This window comes from Lactuca sativa, chromosome 2 (assembly GCF_002870075.4).
Source record: "Lactuca sativa cultivar Salinas chromosome 2, Lsat_Salinas_v11, whole genome shotgun sequence".
NCBI lineage: Eukaryota > Viridiplantae > Streptophyta > Magnoliopsida > Asterales > Asteraceae > Lactuca > Lactuca sativa.
In genome coordinates, this window is record NC_056624.2 from 178,757,216 (window position 1) to 178,780,764 (window position 23,549).

The following is a 23,549-nucleotide window of genomic DNA, read 5'->3' on the forward strand; positions in this document are numbered from 1 at the left end:
GACCGGACAACACTACGGCCTGTAGAAGTAGTATTCTTCGGCAGATCTGGAAGATCTTCACAAAAACCGGACTCCTCGCGGGCAGAGCTTCGGCTCGGGAATTGCACTTCTCGGGATCTTCGGGGCCTCGGGACTTGATTCGGGGCTCGGGAATGATACCGGGACTTCGGGGTATAAGTTGCACGAAAAACGATGCAAGTACCAACTTAGATAGAATTGAGCAAATATTTAGTCATCTTTGAGTCGCATTGCTAAGTTGTCATACATAGAGTTGGAGTCCTTACAAATTCTGAATTTAATTCACTCATTTAGTCGATTATTTGTGTCTTTATTATCTGTTCTAATGTCGCATTCAAAACTCCCATTTGCTTTTGATCAAAGTACCTTACGCAAAGAGGTATAGACATTAGCCATGTGTCTTTGTAGATCGACCCTGCTTGCACTGTACTATCTTTTGGTGCAATATAGCACTGTTCTTTTAAAGTACTTTGTAACCCTTTATTTGTTGGGTTTGACACGCCTACCAAATTGGTGTCGTTGTTGGGGACAAGGTGTTGCTAATTGTTTATGCCTAGATCTTTTTGTACAGGTACACCACTGCCAATTGACTCAGAAATAGAGAATACTGCAAAGAGGTTACAAAAGCAAGCCAAGCTTCGCAAGAAGCAATCGGGTTCCGGGACTTCTTCATCATCTACCCCTCCAGTCATTAACATTTCATAGGATATACCCATCTCAAGTGTATCCGCATCCGACACAGAAACTCTATCACTCTCACCTCAACCATCCTCACCCAAAAGTAACACTTCACCCTCTTCACCTACTTATAACATCCCAAACTCCACAACCACATAAACTTCAACCATTACTCACACAATGGGAGATAACCTTAGAGGGAATCAAGATCCTCCAAATCCACCACCCGATCAAACCCTTCTCCAGTGGGCGAGGCAATAGGTTACTCAATAACCTCTTTGCATCACATATCCGGCAGCCACTAACTTTGAACTAAAAATCGGGCTCATCCACTTACTCCCAACCTTTAGAGGTCTGGAAAATGAAGATCCCCACAAGTTTCTAACTGAATTCCATGTCGTGTGTGTGGGCATGAAACCACACAATGTCACGGAAGATCAAATCAAGCTTAGGGCATTCCCCTTAGCGGTGCAAGATGCAACAAAAGACTGGCTCTATGACCTCCCACCAAGGACGGTCACTATTTGGGTAGATGTTGCACGCCTCTTTTTGGACAAATACTTTCCCGAGATGAAAGCTTCAGCCATACGGAGGGAAATCATTGGAATCAAGTAGCATAAAAGAGAAGCCTTTTCATACATATTGGGAGAGATTTAGGAAACTTTGTGCCTATTGTACCATGCATGGAATCACCGAATACCAGCTCCTCCAATACTTCATTGAATGCATGACTCCAATGGAAAGAATGTTTCTTAATGCCTCAAGTGGTGGGTCTTTACCCGACAAGACTCCAACTGAAATCCGCAACCTAATCAAGAACATGGATGAAGACTCTAAGCATTCAAGTGATGATGAATAATGGTACACGGATACACCCCGTGGTGTAAAAGAAGTCCAAACTCCTCAAATTGAAGATCAACCGTCCAAACTTACAAAAGTGGTAATGATGCTAGCTAAAGATAAAGGTGTGCAACCCACACCTCACCCTTGCAGTATTTGCACTCAAGTGTGGCACCTAACTGACGTGTGCCCTCAACTACAAGAGGAGGATTAGGAAGAAGCAAATGCCTTGGGGGGGGGGGGGGTATTCCGGGTCAAATCGAAGAGGATATGAGCAACCATGGGGTGATCAAAGATGGAACAACCATCAAGGTTGGGGAGGAAATTTGGTGGTTCTCGAGGCCAATAAAATTAATAACCCTAAATATTTTACACTAAAATGGTGGTTGTCGAGGCCAATAAAATTAATAACCCTCACTTTGACTTTTTGATGAACATATCATTCGAATCCAATGGTGCAATACTTGTTTTAAATCCTTAACTTGGCTATAATAATCCAGTAAGCTTGAGATTACTTAGACTTTTCTTAGTTATTAAAATAGTTAGAGAAATTCATAACAATTTCCTTAGTCAAAGTCACAATTTATGTGACATCCCCGATTTCACGGCCAGAAAAGACCGATTTGTTTATGCTTTGTTTTATAAATCAGAGTATTTGTTTTAAAGAAAACAGTTGCGGAATTTGTTCCCAAACAAGATATGATAAAAACTTATCAAAACATTTCTCAAAGAGAATGTATTTTCATTAAATAATAAAACCTCGGGATGTCATGTTCCGATACAGACACATAAGCATAAACAAAACATACATTCATTTACTCTAGTGATTTACATCTCCTTTAATCTCTCAGTGCAAAGCAGCTTCGTATCGATACCTGTGATACAATTAAATTGAGTGGGTCAGGCTTGGTAGCCTGGTGAGCATATAGGGTTTTCAACCCACAATATTATATATATATATATATATATATATATATATATATATATATATATATATATATATATATATATATATTCAATCATCAAACAATCAACCCAATTACCCATCCCTATTATCTTCGTTTATCTCTTGAGTACCTTCCCTAAGGGATTATCCTAAGGGTCATCTCCTACATCGTATTTACCTCTCATCTTCTTACATCACATTTCCTTATATGTTTATTCCTAAGGATCATCGCATGAATACGTAGTCACAACATCACCTGGACTAGTAATTCATAGTAAGGGTTAGACTATCGTCACATGAATACGCAGCCACAACATCGCTTGGACTCGTAATTCATCACCTAAGGGTTAGAGTATCATCGCATGAATACGTAGACACAACATCGTCTGGACTCGTAATTCATCACCTACAGGTTATGAGCCTGCTGGTGTTTCCACGGGGTCATCTAGAATAGTCCATGGTCGCCATCTATACTCTGGTAGATGACTACATCACCAAATTTCCACATCGCCGGTCAAGGTTATGGTATCTCCTCTCATATCACATCACCTATTTATCATCACCTATCTCATCACCTAATTATCATCACCTATTTCTCATTACCTAATTATCATCACCTATTTCTCATCACCTAATTATCATCACACATCATCTAATTCATCTACCCATGTTCTACCCAACATATTTGTAGATATAAATACAAGCACAATTTAAATCATTTAACACCCATATAAAAACATCAATTCCAAGCCCATCTCATATAGACAATTAATATATAACACATAACACGTATTTCATAGCTAATACTTTATATTTATGTGTTTAGAAGAGAGTAACCACACACTCATACATATAAACAACAATATATATATATATATATATATACATAGCACGTATTTTATAACAAATACTTAATATTTATGTGTTAGAAGAAAGTGACCACACACTCACACATATAAAAATCTTTATATTATACACATAGCACATATTTCGTATAAAATACTTCATAATTATGCGTTAGAAGAAAGTAACTACACTCACTTGATTAGAAGATGACCGGACAACACTACGGCCTGTAGAAGTAGTATTCTTCGGCAGATCTGGAAGATCTTCACAAAAACCGGACTCCTCGCGGGCAGAGCTTCGGCTCGGGAATTGCACTTCTCGGGATCTTCGGGGCCTCGGGACTTGATTCGGGGCTCGGGAATGATACCGGGACTTCGGGGTATAAGTTGCACGAAAAACGATGCAAGTACCAACTTAGATAGAATTGAGCAAATATTTAGTCATCTTTGAGTCGCATTGCTAAGTTGTCATACATAGAGTTGGAGTCCTTACAAATTCTGAATTTAATTCACTCATTTAGTCGATTATTTGTGTCTTTATTATCTGTTCTAATGTCGCATTCAAAACTCCCATTTGCTTTTGATCAAAGTACCTTACGCAAAGAGGTATAGACATTAGCCATGTGTCTTTGTAGATCGACCCTGCTTGCACTGTACTATCTTTTGGTGCAATATAGCACTGTTCTTTTAAAGTACTTTGTAACCCTTTATTTGTTGGGTTTGACACGCCTACCAAATTGGTGTCGTTGTTGGGGACAAGGTGTTGCTAATTGTTTATGCCTAGATCTTTTTGTACAGGTACACCACTGCCAATTGACTCAGAAATAGAGAATACTGCAAAGAGGTTACAAAAGCAAGCCAAGCTTCGCAAGAAGCAATCGGGTTCCGGGACTTCTTCATCATCTACCCCTCCAGTCATTAACATTTCATAGGATATACCCATCTCAAGTGTATCCGCATCCGACACAGAAACTCTATCACTCTCACCTCAACCATCCTCACCCAAAAGTAACACTTCACCCTCTTCACCTACTTATAACATCCCAAACTCCACAACCACATAAACTTCAACCATTACTCACACAATGGGAGATAACCTTAGAGGGAATCAAGATCCTCCAAATCCACCACCCGATCAAACCCTTCTCCAGTGGGCGAGGCAATAGGTTACTCAATAACCTCTTTGCATCACATATCCGGCAGCCACTAACTTTGAACTAAAAATCGGGCTCATCCACTTACTCCCAACCTTTAGAGGTCTGGAAAATGAAGATCCCCACAAGTTTCTAACTGAATTCCATGTCGTGTGTGTGGGCATGAAACCACACAATGTCACGGAAGATCAAATCAAGCTTAGGGCATTCCCCTTAGCGGTGCAAGATGCAACAAAAGACTGGCTCTATGACCTCCCACCAAGGACGGTCACTATTTGGGTAGATGTTGCACGCCTCTTTTTGGACAAATACTTTCCCGAGATGAAAGCTTCAGCCATACGGAGGGAAATCATTGGAATCAAGTAGCATAAAAGAGAAGCCTTTTCATACATATTGGGAGAGATTTAGGAAACTTTGTGCCTATTGTACCATGCATGGAATCACCGAATACCAGCTCCTCCAATACTTCATTGAATGCATGACTCCAATGGAAAGAATGTTTCTTAATGCCTCAAGTGGTGGGTCTTTACCCGACAAGACTCCAACTGAAATCCGCAACCTAATCAAGAACATGGATGAAGACTCTAAGCATTCAAGTGATGATGAATAATGGTACACGGATACACCCCGTGGTGTAAAAGAAGTCCAAACTCCTCAAATTGAAGATCAACCGTCCAAACTTACAAAAGTGGTAATGATGCTAGCTAAAGATAAAGGTGTGCAACCCACACCTCACCCTTGCAGTATTTGCACTCAAGTGTGGCACCTAACTGACGTGTGCCCTCAACTACAAGAGGAGGATTAGGAAGAAGCAAATGCCTTGGGGGGGGGGGGTATTCCGGGTCAAATCGAAGAGGATATGAGCAACCATGGGGTGATCAAAGATGGAACAACCATCAAGGTTGGGGAGGAAATTTGGTGGTTCTCGAGGCCAATAAAATTAATAACCCTAAATATTTTACACTAAAATGGTGGTTGTCGAGGCCAATAAAATTAATAACCCTCACTTTGACTTTTTGATGAACATATCATTCGAATCCAATGGTGCAATACTTGTTTTAAATCCTTAACTTGGCTATAATAATCCAGTAAGCTTGAGATTACTTAGACTTTTCTTAGTTATTAAAATAGTTAGAGAAATTCATAACAATTTCCTTAGTCAAAGTCACAATTTATGTGACATCCCCGATTTCACGGCCAGAAAAGACCGATTTGTTTATGCTTTGTTTTATAAATCAGAGTATTTGTTTTAAAGAAAACAGTTGCGGAATTTGTTCCCAAACAAGATATGATAAAAACTTATCAAAACATTTCTCAAAGAGAATGTATTTTCATTAAATAATAAAACCTCGGGATGTCATGTTCCGATACAGACACATAAGCATAAACAAAACATACATTCATTTACTCTAGTGATTTACATCTCCTTTAATCTCTCAGTGCAAAGCAGCTTCGTATCGATACCTGTGATACAATTAAATTGAGTGGGTCAGGCTTGGTAGCCTGGTGAGCATATAGGGTTTTCAACCCACAATATTATATATATATATATATATATATATATATATATATATATATATATATATATATATATATTCAATCATCAAACAATCAACCCAATTACCCATCCCTATTATCTTCGTTTATCTCTTGAGTACCTTCCCTAAGGGATTATCCTAAGGGTCATCTCCTACATCGTATTTACCTCTCATCTTCTTACATCACATTTCCTTATATGTTTATTCCTAAGGATCATCGCATGAATACGTAGTCACAACATCACCTGGACTAGTAATTCATAGTAAGGGTTAGACTATCGTCACATGAATACGCAGCCACAACATCGCTTGGACTCGTAATTCATCACCTAAGGGTTAGAGTATCATCGCATGAATACGTAGACACAACATCGTCTGGACTCGTAATTCATCACCTACAGGTTATGAGCCTGCTGGTGTTTCCACGGGGTCATCTAGAATAGTCCATGGTCGCCATCTATACTCTGGTAGATGACTACATCACCAAATTTCCACATCGCCGGTCAAGGTTATGGTATCTCCTCTCATATCACATCACCTATTTATCATCACCTATCTCATCACCTAATTATCATCACCTATTTCTCATTACCTAATTATCATCACCTATTTCTCATCACCTAATTATCATCACACATCATCTAATTCATCTACCCATGTTCTACCCAACATATTTGTAGATATAAATACAAGCACAATTTAAATCATTTAACACCCATATAAAAACATCAATTCCAAGCCCATCTCATATAGACAATTAATATATAACACATAACACGTATTTCATAGCTAATACTTTATATTTATGTGTTTAGAAGAGAGTAACCACACACTCATACATATAAACAACAATATATATATATATATATATATATATATATATATATATATATATATATATATATATACATAGCACGTATTTTATAACAAATACTTAATATTTATGTGTTAGAAGAAAGTGACCACACACTCACACATATAAAAATCTTTATATTATACACATAGCACATATTTCGTATAAAATACTTCATAATTATGCGTTAGAAGAAAGTAACTACACTCACTTGATTAGAAGATGACCGGACAACACTACGGCCTGTAGAAGTAGTATTCTTCGGCAGATCTGGAAGATCTTCACAAAAACCGGACTCCTCGCGGGCAGAGCTTCGGCTCGGGAATTGCACTTCTCGGGATCTTCGGGGCCTCGGGACTTGATTCGGGGCTCGGGAATGATACCGGGACTTCGGGGTATAAGTTGCACGAAAAACGATGCAAGTACCAACTTAGATAGAATTGAGCAAATATTTAGTCATCTTTGAGTCGCATTGCTAAGTTGTCATACATAGAGTTGGAGTCCTTACAAATTCTGAATTTAATTCACTCATTTAGTCGATTATTTGTGTCTTTATTATCTGTTCTAATGTCGCATTCAAAACTCCCATTTGCTTTTGATCAAAGTACCTTACGCAAAGAGGTATAGACATTAGCCATGTGTCTTTGTAGATCGACCCTGCTTGCACTGTACTATCTTTTGGTGCAATATAGCACTGTTCTTTTAAAGTACTTTGTAACCCTTTATTTGTTGGGTTTGACACGCCTACCAAATTGGTGTCGTTGTTGGGGACAAGGTGTTGCTAATTGTTTATGCCTAGATCTTTTTGTACAGGTACACCACTGCCAATTGACTCAGAAATAGAGAATACTGCAAAGAGGTTACAAAAGCAAGCCAAGCTTCGCAAGAAGCAATCGGGTTCCGGGACTTCTTCATCATCTACCCCTCCAGTCATTAACATTTCATAGGATATACCCATCTCAAGTGTATCCGCATCCGACACAGAAACTCTATCACTCTCACCTCAACCATCCTCACCCAAAAGTAACACTTCACCCTCTTCACCTACTTATAACATCCCAAACTCCACAACCACATAAACTTCAACCATTACTCACACAATGGGAGATAACCTTAGAGGGAATCAAGATCCTCCAAATCCACCACCCGATCAAACCCTTCTCCAGTGGGCGAGGCAATAGGTTACTCAATAACCTCTTTGCATCACATATCCGGCAGCCACTAACTTTGAACTAAAAATCGGGCTCATCCACTTACTCCCAACCTTTAGAGGTCTGGAAAATGAAGATCCCCACAAGTTTCTAACTGAATTCCATGTCGTGTGTGTGGGCATGAAACCACACAATGTCACGGAAGATCAAATCAAGCTTAGGGCATTCCCCTTAGCGGTGCAAGATGCAACAAAAGACTGGCTCTATGACCTCCCACCAAGGACGGTCACTATTTGGGTAGATGTTGCACGCCTCTTTTTGGACAAATACTTTCCCGAGATGAAAGCTTCAGCCATACGGAGGGAAATCATTGGAATCAAGTAGCATAAAAGAGAAGCCTTTTCATACATATTGGGAGAGATTTAGGAAACTTTGTGCCTATTGTACCATGCATGGAATCACCGAATACCAGCTCCTCCAATACTTCATTGAATGCATGACTCCAATGGAAAGAATGTTTCTTAATGCCTCAAGTGGTGGGTCTTTACCCGACAAGACTCCAACTGAAATCCGCAACCTAATCAAGAACATGGATGAAGACTCTAAGCATTCAAGTGATGATGAATAATGGTACACGGATACACCCCGTGGTGTAAAAGAAGTCCAAACTCCTCAAATTGAAGATCAACCGTCCAAACTTACAAAAGTGGTAATGATGCTAGCTAAAGATAAAGGTGTGCAACCCACACCTCACCCTTGCAGTATTTGCACTCAAGTGTGGCACCTAACTGACGTGTGCCCTCAACTACAAGAGGAGGATTAGGAAGAAGCAAATGCCTTGGGGGGGGGGGGGGGTATTCCGGGTCAAATCGAAGAGGATATGAGCAACCATGGGGTGATCAAAGATGGAACAACCATCAAGGTTGGGGAGGAAATTTGGTGGTTCTCGAGGCCAATAAAATTAATAACCCTAAATATTTTACACTAAAATGGTGGTTGTCGAGGCCAATAAAATTAATAACCCTCACTTTGACTTTTTGATGAACATATCATTCGAATCCAATGGTGCAATACTTGTTTTAAATCCTTAACTTGGCTATAATAATCCAGTAAGCTTGAGATTACTTAGACTTTTCTTAGTTATTAAAATAGTTAGAGAAATTCATAACAATTTCCTTAGTCAAAGTCACAATTTATGTGACATCCCCGATTTCACGGCCAGAAAAGACCGATTTGTTTATGCTTTGTTTTATAAATCAGAGTATTTGTTTTAAAGAAAACAGTTGCGGAATTTGTTCCCAAACAAGATATGATAAAAACTTATCAAAACATTTCTCAAAGAGAATGTATTTTCATTAAATAATAAAACCTCGGGATGTCATGTTCCGATACAGACACATAAGCATAAACAAAACATACATTCATTTACTCTAGTGATTTACATCTCCTTTAATCTCTCAGTGCAAAGCAGCTTCGTATCGATACCTGTGATACAATTAAATTGAGTGGGTCAGGCTTGGTAGCCTGGTGAGCATATAGGGTTTTCAACCCACAATATTATATATATATATATATATATATATATATATATATATATATATTCAATCATCAAACAATCAACCCAATTACCCATCCCTATTATCTTCGTTTATCTCTTGAGTACCTTCCCTAAGGGATTATCCTAAGGGTCATCTCCTACATCGTATTTACCTCTCATCTTCTTACATCACATTTCCTTATATGTTTATTCCTACGGATCATCGCATGAATACGTAGTCACAACATCACCTGGACTAGTAATTCATAGTAAGGGTTAGACTATCGTCACATGAATACGCAGCCACAACATCGCTTGGACTCGTAATTCATCACCTAAGGGTTAGAGTATCATCGCATGAATACGTAGACACAACATCGTCTGGACTCGTAATTCATCACCTACAGGTTATGAGCCTGCTGGTGTTTCCACGGGGTCATCTAGAATAGTCCATGGTCGTCATCTATACTCTGGTAGATGACTACATCACCAAATTTCCACATCGCCGGTCAAGGTTATGGTATCTCCTCTCATATCACATCACCTATTTATCATCACCTATCTCATCACCTAATTATCATCACCTATTTCTCATTACCTAATTATCATCACCTATTTCTCATCACCTAATTATCATCACACATCATCTAATTCATCTACCCATGTTCTACCCAACATATTTGTAGATATAAATACAAGCACAATTTAAATCATTTAACACCCATATAAAAACATCAATTCCAAGCCCATCTCATATAGACAATTAATATATAACACATAACACGTATTTCATAGCTAATACTTTATATTTATGTGTTTAGAAGAGAGTAACCACACACTCATACATATAAACAACAATATATATATATATATATAGATATATATATATATATATATATATATACATAGCACGTATTTTATAACAAATACTTAATATTTATGTGTTAGAAGAAAGTGACCACACACTCACACATATAAAAATCTTTATATTATACACATAGCACATATTTCGTATAAAATACTTCATAATTATGCGTTAGAAGAAAGTAACTACACTCACTTGATTAGAAGATGACCGGACAACACTACGGCCTGTAGAAGTAGTATTCTTCGGCAGATCTGGAAGATCTTCACAAAAACCGGACTCCTCGCGGGCAGAGCTTCGGCTCGGGAATTGCACTTCTCGGGATCTTCGGGGCCTCGGGACTTGATTCGGGGCTCGGGAATGATACCGGGACTTCGGGGTATAAGTTGCACGAAAAACGATGCAAGTACCAACTTAGATAGAATTGAGCAAATATTTAGTCATCTTTGAGTCGCATTGCTAAGTTGTCATACATAGAGTTGGAGTCCTTACAAATTCTGAATTTAATTCACTCATTTAGTCGATTATTTGTGTCTTTATTATCTGTTCTAATGTCGCATTCAAAACTCCCATTTGCTTTTGATCAAAGTACCTTACGCAAAGAGGTATAGACATTAGCCATGTGTCTTTGTAGATCGACCCTGCTTGCACTGTACTATCTTTTGGTGCAATATAGCACTGTTCTTTTAAAGTACTTTGTAACCCTTTATTTGTTGGGTTTGACACGCCTACCAAATTGGTGTCGTTGTTGGGGACAAGGTGTTGCTAATTGTTTATGCCTAGATCTTTTTGTACAGGTACACCACTGCCAATTGACTCAGAAATAGAGAATACTGCAAAGAGGTTACAAAAGCAAGCCAAGCTTCGCAAGAAGCAATCGGGTTCCGGGACTTCTTCATCATCTACCCCTCCAGTCATTAACATTTCATAGGATATACCCATCTCAAGTGTATCCGCATCCGACACAGAAACTCTATCACTCTCACCTCAACCATCCTCACCCAAAAGTAACACTTCACCCTCTTCACCTACTTATAACATCCCAAACTCCACAACCACATAAACTTCAACCATTACTCACACAATGGGAGATAACCTTAGAGGGAATCAAGATCCTCCAAATCCACCACCCGATCAAACCCTTCTCCAGTGGGCGAGGCAATAGGTTACTCAATAACCTCTTTGCATCACATATCCGGCAGCCACTAACTTTGAACTAAAAATCGGGCTCATCCACTTACTCCCAACCTTTAGAGGTCTGGAAAATGAAGATCCCCACAAGTTTCTAACTGAATTCCATGTCGTGTGTGTGGGCATGAAACCACACAATGTCACGGAAGATCAAATCAAGCTTAGGGCATTCCCCTTAGCGGTGCAAGATGCAACAAAAGACTGGCTCTATGACCTCCCACCAAGGACGGTCACTATTTGGGTAGATGTTGCACGCCTCTTTTTGGACAAATACTTTCCCGAGATGAAAGCTTCAGCCATACGGAGGGAAATCATTGGAATCAAGTAGCATAAAAGAGAAGCCTTTTCATACATATTGGGAGAGATTTAGGAAACTTTGTGCCTATTGTACCATGCATGGAATCACCGAATACCAGCTCCTCCAATACTTCATTGAATGCATGACTCCAATGGAAAGAATGTTTCTTAATGCCTCAAGTGGTGGGTCTTTACCCGACAAGACTCCAACTGAAATCCGCAACCTAATCAAGAACATGGATGAAGACTCTAAGCATTCAAGTGATGATGAATAATGGTACACGGATACACCCCGTGGTGTAAAAGAAGTCCAAACTCCTCAAATTGAAGATCAACCGTCCAAACTTACAAAAGTGGTAATGATGCTAGCTAAAGATAAAGGTGTGCAACCCACACCTCACCCTTGCAGTATTTGCACTCAAGTGTGGCACCTAACTGACGTGTGCCCTCAACTACAAGAGGAGGATTAGGAAGAAGCAAATGCCTTGGGGGGGGGGGGGGTATTCCGGGTCAAATCGAAGAGGATATGAGCAACCATGGGGTGATCAAAGATGGAACAACCATCAAGGTTGGGGAGGAAATTTGGTGGTTCTCGAGGCCAATAAAATTAATAACCCTAAATATTTTACACTAAAATGGTGGTTGTCGAGGCCAATAAAATTAATAACCCTCACTTTGACTTTTTGATGAACATATCATTCGAATCCAATGGTGCAATACTTGTTTTAAATCCTTAACGTGGCTATAATAATCCAGTAAGCTTGAGATTACTTAGACTTTTCTTAGTTATTAAAATAGTTAGAGAAATTCATAACAATTTCCTTAGTCAAAGTCACAATTTATGTGACATCCCCGATTTCACGGCCAGAAAAGACCGATTTGTTTATGCTTTGTTTTATAAATCAGAGTATTTGTTTTAAAGAAAACAGTTGCGGAATTTGTTCCCAAACAAGATATGATAAAAACTTATCAAAACATTTCTCAAAGAGAATGTATTTTCATTAAATAATAAAACCTCGGGATGTCATGTTCCGATACAGACACATAAGCATAAACAAAACATACATTCATTTACTCTAGTGATTTACATCTCCTTTAATCTCTCAGTGCAAAGCAGCTTCGTATCGATACCTGTGATACAATTAAATTGAGTGGGTCAGGCTTGGTAGCCTGGTGAGCATATAGGGTTTTCAACCCACAATATTATATATATATATATATATATATATATATATATATATATATATATATATATTCAATCATCAAACAATCAACCCAATTACCCATCCCTATTATCTTCGTTTATCTCTTGAGTACCTTCCCTAAGGGATTATCCTAAGGGTCATCTCCTACATCGTATTTACCTCTCATCTTCTTACATCACATTTCCTTATATGTTTATTCCTAAGGATCATCGCATGAATACGTAGTCACAACATCACCTGGACTAGTAATTCATAGTAAGGGTTAGACTATCGTCACATGAATACGCAGCCACAACATCGCTTGGACTCGTAATTCATCACCTAAGGGTTAGAGTATCATCGCATGAATACGTAGACACAACATCGTCTGGACTCGTAATTCATCACCTACAGGTTATGAGCCTGCTGGTGTTTCCACGGGGTCATCTAGAATAGTCCATGGTCGCCATCTATACTCTGGTAGATGACTACATCACCAAATTTCCACATCGCCGATCAAGGTTATGGTATCTCCTCTCATATCACATCACCTATTTATCATCACCTATCTCATCACCTAATTATCATCACCTATTTCTCATTACCTAATTATCATCACCTATTTCTCATCACCTAATTATCATCACACATCATCTAATTCATCTACCCATGTTCTACCCAACATATTTGTAGATATAAATACAAGCACAATTTAAATCATTTAACACCCATATAAAAACATCAATTCCAAGCCCATCTCATATAGACAATTAATATATAACACATAACACGTATTTCATAGCTAATACTTTATATTTATGTGTTTAGAAGAGAGTAACCACACACTCATACATATAAACAACAATATATATATATATATATATATATATATATATATATATATACATAGCACGTATTTTATAACAAATACTTAATATTTATGTGTTAGAAGAAAGTGACCACACACTCACACATATAAAAATCTTTATATTATACACATAGCACATATTTCGTATAAAATACTTCATAATTATGCGTTAGAAGAAAGTAACTACACTCACTTGATTAGAAGATGACCGGACAACACTACGGCCTGTAGAAGTAGTATTCTTCGGCAGATCTGGAAGATCTTCACAAAAACCGGACTCCTCGCGGGCAGAGCTTCGGCTCGGGAATTGCACTTCTCGGGATCTTCGGGGCCTCGGGACTTGATTCGGGGCTCGGGAATGATACCGGGACTTCGGGGTATAAGTTGCACGAAAAACGATGCAAGTACCAACTTAGATAGAATTGAGCAAATATTTAGTCATCTTTGAGTCGCATTGCTAAGTTGTCATACATAGAGTTGGAGTCCTTACAAATTCTGAATTTAATTCACTCATTTAGTCGATTATTTGTGTCTTTATTATCTGTTCTAATGTCGCATTCAAAACTCCCATTTGCTTTTGATCAAAGTACCTTACGCAAAGAGGTATAGACATTAGCCATGTGTCTTTGTAGATCGACCCTGCTTGCACTGTACTATCTTTTGGTGCAATATAGCACTGTTCTTTTAAAGTACTTTGTAACCCTTTATTTGTTGGGTTTGACACGCCTACCAAATTGGTGTCGTTGTTGGGGACAAGGTGTTGCTAATTGTTTATGCCTAGATCTTTTTGTACAGGTACACCACTGCCAATTGACTCAGAAATAGAGAATACTGCAAAGAGGTTACAAAAGCAAGCCAAGCTTCGCAAGAAGCAATCGGGTTCCGGGACTTCTTCATCATCTACCCCTCCAGTCATTAACATTTCATAGGATATACCCATCTCAAGTGTATCCGCATCCGACACAGAAACTCTATCACTCTCACCTCAACCATCCTCACCCAAAAGTAACACTTCACCCTCTTCACCTACTTATAACATCCCAAACTCCACAACCACATAAACTTCAACCATTACTCACACAATGGGAGATAACCTTAGAGGGAATCAAGATCCTCCAAATCCACCACCCGATCAAACCCTTCTCCAGTGGGCGAGGCAATAGGTTACTCAATAACCTCTTTGCATCACATATCCGGCAGCCACTAACTTTGAACTAAAAATCGGGCTCATCCACTTACTCCCAACCTTTAGAGGTCTGGAAAATGAAGATCCCCACAAGTTTCTAACTGAATTCCATGTCGTGTGTGTGGGCATGAAACCACACAATGTCACGGAAGATCAAATCAAGCTTAGGGCATTCCCCTTAGCGGTGCAAGATGCAACAAAAGACTGGCTCTATGACCTCCCACCAAGGACGGTCACTATTTGGGTAGATGTTGCACGCCTCTTTTTGGACAAATACTTTCCCGAGATGAAAGCTTCAGCCATACGGAGGGAAATCATTGGAATCAAGTAGCATAAAAGAGAAGCCTTTTCATACATATTGGGAGAGATTTAGGAAACTTTGTGCCTATTGTACCATGCATGGAATCACCGAATACCAGCTCCTCCAATACTTCATTGAATGCATGACTCCAATGGAAAGAATGTTTCTTAATGCCTCAAGTGGTGGGTCTTTACCCGACAAGACTCCAACTGAAATCCGCAACCTAATCAAGAACATGGATGAAGACTCTAAGCATTCAAGTGATGATGAATAATGGTACACGGATACACCCCGTGGTGTAAAAGAAGTCCAAACTCCTCAAATTGAAGATCAACCGTCCAAACTTACAAAAGTGGTAATGATGCTAGCTAAAGATAAAGGTGTGCAACCCACACCTCACCCTTGCAGTATTTGCACTCAAGTGTGGCACCTAACTGACGTGTGCCCTCAACTACAAGAGGAGGATTAGGAAGAAGCAAATGCCTTGGGGGGGGGGGGTATTCCGGGTCAAATCGAAGAGGATATGAGCAACCATGGGGTGATCAAAGATGGAACAACCATCAAGGTTGGGGAGGAAATTTGGTGGTTCTCGAGGCCAATAAAATTAATAACCCTAAATATTTTACACTAAAATGGTGGTTGTCGAGGCCAATAAAATTAATAACCCTCACTTTGACTTTTTGATGAACATATCATTCGAATCCAATGGTGCAATACTTGTTTTAAATCCTTAACGTGGCTATAATAATCCAGTAAGCTTGAGATTACTTAGACTTTTCTTAGTTATTAAAATAGTTAGAGAAATTCATAACAATTTCCTTAGTCAAAGTCACAATTTATGTGACATCCCCGATTTCACGGCCAGAAAAGACCGATTTGTTTATGCTTTGTTTTATAAATCAGAGTATTTGTTTTAAAGAAAACAGTTGCGGAATTTGTTCCCAAACAAGATATGATAAAAACTTATCAAAACATTTCTCAAAGAGAATGTATTTTCATTAAATAATAAAACCTCGGGATGTCATGTTCCGATACAGACACATAAGCATAAACAAAACATACATTCATTTACTCTAGTGATTTACATCTCCTTTAATCTCTCAGTGCAAAGCAGCTTCGTATCGATACCTGTGATACAATTAAATTGAGTGGGTCAGGCTTGGTAGCCTGGTGAGCATATAGGGTTTTCAACCCACAATATTATATATATATATATATATATATATATATATATATATATATATATATATATATATATATATATATATTCAATCATCAAACAATCAACCCAATTACCCATCCCTATTATCTTCGTTTATCTCTTGAGTACCTTCCCTAAGGGATTATCCTAAGGGTCATCTCCTACATCGTATTTACCTCTCATCTTCTTACATCACATTTCCTTATATGTTTATTCCTAAGGATCATCGCATGAATACGTAGTCACAACATCACCTGGACTAGTAATTCATAGTAAGGGTTAGACTATCGTCACATGAATACGCAGCCACAACATCGCTTGGACTCGTAATTCATCACCTAAGGGTTAGAGTATCATCGCATGAATACGTAGACACAACATCGTCTGGACTCGTAATTCATCACCTACAGGTTATGAGCCTGCTGGTGTTTCCACGGGGTCATCTAGAATAGTCCATGGTCGCCATCTATACTCTGGTAGATGACTACATCACCAAATTTCCACATCGCCGGTCAAGGTTATGGTATCTCCTCTCATATCACATCACCTATTTATCATCACCTATCTCATCACCTAATTATCATCACCTATTTCTCATTACCTAATTATCATCACCTATTTCTCATCACCTAATTATCATCACACATCATCTAATTCATCTACCCATGTTCTACCCAACATATTTGTAGATATAAATACAAGCACAATTTAAATCATTTAACACCCATATAAAAACATCAATTCCAAGCCCATCTCATATAGACAATTAATATATAACACATAACACGTATTTCATAGCTAATACTTTATATTTATGTGTTTAGAAGAGAGTAACCACACACTCATACATATAAACAACAATATATATATATATATATATATATATATATATATATATATACATAGCACGTATTTTATAACAAATACTTAATATTTATGTGTTAGAAGAAAGTGACCACACACTCACACATATAAAAATCTTTATATTATACACATAGCACATATTTCGTATAAAATACTTCATAATTATGCGTTAGAAGAAAGTAACTACACTCACTTGATTAGAAGATGACCGGACAACACTACGGCCTGTAGAAGTAGTATTCTTCGGCAGATCTGGAAGATCTTCACAAAAACCGGACTCCTCGCGGGCAGAGCTTCGGCTCGGGAATTGCACTTCTCGGGATCTTCGGGGCCTCGGGACTTGATTCGGGGCTCGGGAATGATACCGGGACTTCGGGGTATAAGTTGCACGAAAAACGATGCAAGTACCAACTTAGATAGAATTGAGCAAATATTTAGTCATCTTTGAGTCGCATTGCTAAGTTGTCATACATAGAGTTGGAGTCCTTACAAATTCTGAATTTAATTCACTCATTTAGTCGATTATTTGTGTCTTTATTATCTGTTCTAATGTCGCATTCAAAACTCCCATTTGCTTTTGATCAAAGTACCTTACGCAAAGAGGTATAGACATTAGCCATGTGTCTTTGTAGATCGACCCTGCTTGCACTGTACTATCTTTTGGTGCAATATAGCACTGTTCTTTTAAAGTACTTTGTAACCCTTTATTTGTTGGGTTTGACACGCCTACCAAATTGGTGTCGTTGTTGGGGACAAGGTGTTGCTAATTGTTTATGCCTAGATCTTTTTGTACAGGTACACCACTGCCAATTGACTCAGAAATAGAGAATACTGCAAAGAGGTTACAAAAGCAAGCCAAGCTTCGCAAGAAGCAATCGGGTTCCGGGACTTCTTCATCATCTACCCCTCCAGTCATTAACATTTCATAGGATATACCCATCTCAAGTGTATCCGCATCCGACACAGAAACTCTATCACTCTCACCTCAACCATCCTCACCCAAAAGTAACACTTCACCCTCTTCACCTACTTATAACATCCCAAACTCCACAACCACATAAACTTCAACCATTACTCACACAATGGGAGATAACCTTAGAGGGAATCAAGATCCTCCAAATCCACCACCCGATCAAACCCTTCTCCAGTGGGCGAGGCAATAGGTTACTCAATAACCTCTTTGCATCACATATCCGGCAGCCACTAACTTTGAACTAAAAATTGGGCTCATCCACTTACTCCCAACCTTTAGAGGTCTGGAAAATGAAGATCCCCACAAGTTTCTAACTGAATTCCATGTCGTGTGTGTGGGCATGAAACCACACAATGTCACGGAAGATCAAATCAAGCTTAGGGCATTCCCCTTAGCGGTGCAAGATGCAACAAAAGACTGGCTCTATGACCTCCCACCAAGGACGGTCACTATTTGGGTAGATGTTGCACGCCTCTTTTTGGACAAATACTTTCCCGAGATGAAAGCTTCAGCCATACGGAGGGAAATCATTGGAATCAAGTAGCATAAAAGAGAAGCCTTTTCATACATATTGGGAGAGATTTAGGAAACTTTGTGCCTATTGTACCATGCATGGAATCACCGAATACCAGCTCCTCCAATACTTCATTGAATGCATGACTCCAATGGAAAGAATGTTTCTTAATGCCTCAAGTGGTGGGTCTTTACCCGACAAGACTCCAACTGAAATCCGCAACCTAATCAAGAACATGGATGAAGACTCTAAGCATTCAAGTGATGATGAATAATGGTACACGGATACACCCCGTGGTGTAAAAGAAGTCCAAACTCCTCAAATTGAAGATCAACCGTCCAAACTTACAAAAGTGGTAATGATGCTAGCTAAAGATAAAGGTGTGCAACCCACACCTCACCCTTGCAGTATTTGCACTCAAGTGTGGCACCTAACTGACGTGTGCCCTCAACTACAAGAGGAGGATTAGGAAGAAGCAAATGCCTTGGGGGGGGGGGTATTCCGGGTCAAATCGAAGAGGATATGAGCAACCATGGGGTGATCAAAGATGGAACAACCATCAAGGTTGGGGAGGAAATTTGGTGGTTCTCGAGGCCAATAAAATTAATAACCCTAAATATTTTACACTAAAATGGTGGTTGTCGAGGCCAATAAAATTAATAACCCTCACTTTGACTTTTTGATGAACATATCATTCGAATCCAATGGTGCAATACTTGTTTTAAATCCTTAACTTGGCTATAATAATCCAGTAAGCTTGAGATTACTTAGACTTTTCTTAGTTATTAAAATAGTTAGAGAAATTCATAACAATTTCCTTAGTCAAAGTCACAATTTATGTGACATCCCCGATTTCACGGCCAGAAAAGACCGATTTGTTTATGCTTTGTTTTATAAATCAGAGTATTTGTTTTAAAGAAAACAGTTGCGGAATTTGTTCCCAAACAAGATATGATAAAAACTTATCAAAACATTTCTCAAAGAGAATGTATTTTCATTAAATAATAAAACCTCGGGATGTCATGTTCCGATACAGACACATAAGCATAAACAAAACATACATTCATTTACTCTAGTGATTTACATCTCCTTTAATCTCTCAGTGCAAAGCAGCTTCGTATCGATACCTGTGATACAATTAAATTGAGTGGGTCAGGCTTGGTAGCCTGGTGAGCATATAGGGTTTTCAACCCACAATATTATATATATATATATATATATATATATATATATATATATATATATATTCAATCATCAAACAATCAACCCAATTACCCATCCCTATTATCTTCGTTTATCTCTTGAGTACCTTCCCTAAGGGATTATCCTAAGGGTCATCTCCTACATCGTATTTACCTCTCATCTTCTTACATCACATTTCCTTATATGTTTATTCCTAAGGATCATCGCATGAATACGTAGTCACAACATCACCTGGACTAGTAATTCATAGTAAGGGTTAGACTATCGTCACATGAATACGCAGCCACAACATCGCTTGGACTCGTAATTCATCACCTAAGGGTTAGAGTATCATCGCATGAATACGTAGACACAACATCGTCTGGACTCGTAATTCATCACCTACAGGTTATGAGCCTGCTGGTGTTTCCACGGGGTCATCTAGAATAGTCCATGGTCGCCATCTATACTCTGGTAGATGACTACATCACCAAATTTCCACATCGCCGGTCAAGGTTATGGTATCTCCTCTCATATCACATCACCTATTTATCATCACCTATCTCATCACCTAATTATCATCACCTATTTCTCATTACCTAATTATCATCACCTATTTCTCATCACCTAATTATCATCACACATCATCTAATTCATCTACCCATGTTCTACCCAACATATTTGTAGATATAAATACAAGCACAATTTAAATCATTTAACACCCATATAAAAACATCAATTCCAAGCCCATCTCATATAGACAATTAATATATAACACATAACACGTATTTCATAGCTAATACTTTATATTTATGTGTTTAGAAGAGAGTAACCACACACTCATACATATAAACAACAATATATATATATATATATATATATATATATACATAGCACGTATTTTATAACAAATACTTAATATTTATGTGTTAGAAGAAAGTGACCACACACTCACACATATAAAAATCTTTATATTATACACATAGCACATATTTCGTATAAAATACTTCATAATTATGCGTTAGAAGAAAGTAACTACACTCACTTGATTAGAAGATGACCGGACAACACTACGGCCTGTAGAAGTAGTATTCTTCGGCAGATCTGGAAGATCTTCACAAAAACCGGACTCCTCGCGGGCAGAGCTTCGGCTCGGGAATTGCACTTCTCGGGATCTTCGGGGCCTCGGGACTTGATTCGGGGCTCGGGAATGATACCGGGACTTCGGGGTATAAGTTGCACGAAAAACGATGCAAGTACCAACTTAGATAGAATTGAGCAAATATTTAGTCATCTTTGAGTCGCATTGCTAAGTTGTCATACATAGAGTTGGAGTCCTTACAAATTCTGAATTTAATTCACTCATTTAGTCGATTATTTGTGTCTTTATTATCTGTTCTAATGTCGCATTCAAAACTCCCATTTGCTTTTGATCAAAGTACCTTACGCAAAGAGGTATAGACATTAGCCATGTGTCTTTGTAGATCGACCCTGCTTGCACTGTACTATCTTTTGGTGCAATATAGCACTGTTCTTTTAAAGTACTTTGTAACCCTTTATTTGTTGGGTTTGACACGCCTACCAAATTGGTGTCGTTGTTGGGGACAAGGTGTTGCTAATTGTTTATGCCTAGATCTTTTTGTACAGGTACACCACTGCCAATTGACTCAGAAATAGAGAATACTGCAAAGAGGTTACAAAAGCAAGCCAAGCTTCGCAAGAAGCAATCGGGTTCCGGGACTTCTTCATCATCTACCCCTCCAGTCATTAACATTTCATAGGATATACCCATCTCAAGTGTATCCGCATCCGACACAGAAACTCTATCACTCTCACCTCAACCATCCTCACCCAAAAGTAACACTTCACCCTCTTCACCTACTTATAACATCCCAAACTCCACAACCACATAAACTTCAACCATTACTCACACAATGGGAGATAACCTTAGAGGGAATCAAGATCCTCCAAATCCACCACCCGATCAAACCCTTCTCCAGTGGGCGAGGCAATAGGTTACTCAATAACCTCTTTGCATCACATATCCGGCAGCCACTAACTTTGAACTAAAAATCGGGCTCATCCACTTACTCCCAACCTTTAGAGGTCTGGAAAATGAAGATCCCCACAAGTTTCTAACTGAATTCCATGTCGTGTGTGTGGGCATGAAACCACACAATGTCACGGAAGATCAAATCAAGCTTAGGGCATTCCCCTTAGCGGTGCAAGATGCAACAAAAGACTGGCTCTATGACCTCCCACCAAGGACGGTCACTATTTGGGTAGATGTTGCACGCCTCTTTTTGGACAAATACTTTCCCGAGATGAAAGCTTCAGCCATACGGAGGGAAATCATTGGAATCAAGTAGCATAAAAGAGAAGCCTTTTCATACATATTGGGAGAGATTTAGGAAACTTTGTGCCTATTGTACCATGCATGGAATCACCGAATACCAGCTCCTCCAATACTTCATTGAATGCATGACTCCAATGGAAATAATGTTTCTTAATGCCTCAAGTGGTGGGTCTTTACCCGACAAGACTCCAACTGAAATCCGCAACCTAATCAAGAACATGGATGAAGACTCTAAGCATTCAAGTGATGATGAATAATGGTACACGGATACACCCCGTGGTGTAAAAGAAGTCCAAACTCCTCAAATTGAAGATCAACCGTCCAAACTTACAAAAGTGGTAATGATGCTAGCTAAAGATAAAGGTGTGCAACCCACACCTCACCCTTGCAGTATTTGCACTCAAGTGTGGCACCTAACTGACGTGTGCCCTCAACTACAAGAGGAGGATTAGGAAGAAGCAAATGCCTTGGGGGGGGGGGGTATTCCGGGTCAAATCGAAGAGGATATGAGCAACCATGGGGTGATCAAAGATGGAACAACCATCAAGGTTGGGGAGGAAATTTGGTGGTTCTCGAGGCCAATAAAATTAATAACCCTAAATATTTTACACTAAAATGGTGGTTGTCGAGGCCAATAAAATTAATAACCCTCACTTTGACTTTTTGATGAACATATCATTCGAATCCAATGGTGCAATACTTGTTTTAAATCCTTAACGTGGCTATAATAATCCAGTAAGCTTGAGATTACTTAGACTTTTCTTAGTTATTAAAATAGTTAGAGAAATTCATAACAATTTCCTTAGTCAAAGTCACAATTTATGTGACATCCCCGATTTCACGGCCAGAAAAGACCGATTTGTTTATGCTTTGTTTTATAAATCAGAGTATTTGTTTTAAAGAAAACAGTTGCGGAATTTGTTCCCAAACAAGATATGATAAAAACTTATCAAAACATTTCTCAAAGAGAATGTATTTTCATTAAATAATAAAACCTCGGGATGTCA